The sequence below is a fragment of the Trypanosoma cruzi genome, genomic scaffold, assembly GCF_000209065.1.
Source record: "Trypanosoma cruzi strain CL Brener 1047053516815 genomic scaffold, whole genome shotgun sequence".
Classification (NCBI taxonomy): Eukaryota; Euglenozoa; class Kinetoplastea; order Trypanosomatida; family Trypanosomatidae; genus Trypanosoma; species Trypanosoma cruzi.
In genome coordinates, this window is record NW_001849573.1 from 456,276 (window position 1) to 457,665 (window position 1,390).

At 56.3% G+C, this 1,390-nt stretch overlaps 1 pseudogene, besides 1 other annotated feature; it reads left to right on the forward strand.

Moving 5' to 3' along the window:
• Positions 1–1,390, forward strand: Tc00.1047053510711.10 (annotated as a pseudogene; the record flags this gene model as incomplete).
• Positions 1–1,390: a sequence feature (areas not merged during assembly with more than two copies in the genome that could not be assigned to a particular haplotype).

Genomic DNA, 1,390 nt, shown 5'->3' on the forward strand with positions numbered 1-1,390 from the left:
TCTGCTTCTCACGAAGGTGACTGGACGGAGTTCATTGCTTCTGGTGGCGCAGGTGTTGTGATGGAGGATGGCACGCTTGTGTTTCCTCTGATGGCGAAGAATGAAGCAGAAGACGTTTGCTCCATGATCATTTGCTCGACGGACAACGGCAGTGCCTGGGCGCTCTCTGAGGAAATTTCCCCTGCGGAATGCCTTAACCCCGCGTCACCGAGTGGGAGGGATCACTTCACATGATTGTTGACTGCGGGAGCGGCCAGAGGGTGTAGGAGTCGCGTGACATGGGGACAGAGTGGACGGAGGCAGTCGGGACACTCTCAGCCGTGTGGGTCAACGCCCGATCAGGAGTCTATCAGAAGGAAAGCCTGCGTGTGGATGCCCTCATCACCGCGACCATTGGGGGAAGGAAGGTCATGCTATGCACTCAGAAAGGGCACGGCTCGGGGGAGAAAAGGGCCACTGCGCTCTGCCTTTGGGTCACGGACAGCAACCTCACGCTTTCTGTTGGACCGGTTGCCATGGACAGTGCTGCGAATTGAACGCTCGCCAGCAACTTGCTGCACTCGGATGACAGCTTGCATCCTTTACAACGGAGGGACGACGGTGAGTTCCGTGTCATTTCACTTTCCCGCCCGACGGAGGAACTGAGTGCGGTCAGGTCCGTCCTCAGTACTTGGGCGCAAAAGGACATTTTCTTTTCCAGCGTGTCTACACCCACGGCAGGTCTGGTGGCAGTTTTGTCCGATGCGTCCAGTGATGGCACGTGGAACGACGAGTACCGTTGCCTGCATGCGACAGTGACGGAATGCAGTGAAGGACAGCGATGGGTTACAATTGACGGGACTTGAGTCCAGGGCAATATGGCCTGTGAACACTCGGGGTGATGAAGTGCGTCATGTATTCTTGGGACACGACTTCACACTTGTGGTGTCGGTGACCATCGAAGAGACTCCGAGTGGGAACACTCCTCCAATGACTGCGGTGCTGGCGGACACTGCGTCCAATCATACCGTGGGACTGTCGTACAGCCACAACAAGAAGTGGTACACGTCGATCGAAGGCAAGACAACAACACGGAGCAGCACTTGGGTGTCGAAGAAAGAATACCAAGTGGCACTCATGCTGCAAGGCAACAAGACCTCTGTGCACATTGATTGTCGGTCGCTGGGGGCGGAAGAGGTGCCGTTAACAGGCGGGAGGCCACCTGAGGTCCTCAGTTTTTGCTTTGGGGCGTGCGGTGGGCACGAATCTCATGTGACGGTGACGGACGTCTTTCTGTACAGCCGTCCACTGTATTTCACTGCGATGCGTGCACTCAAGGACAGGGTTCCCATTCCGACGAGGGATGCAGCTACGACACCGTCCGAGAAGATTCGAGTATTTGACAGCGTCA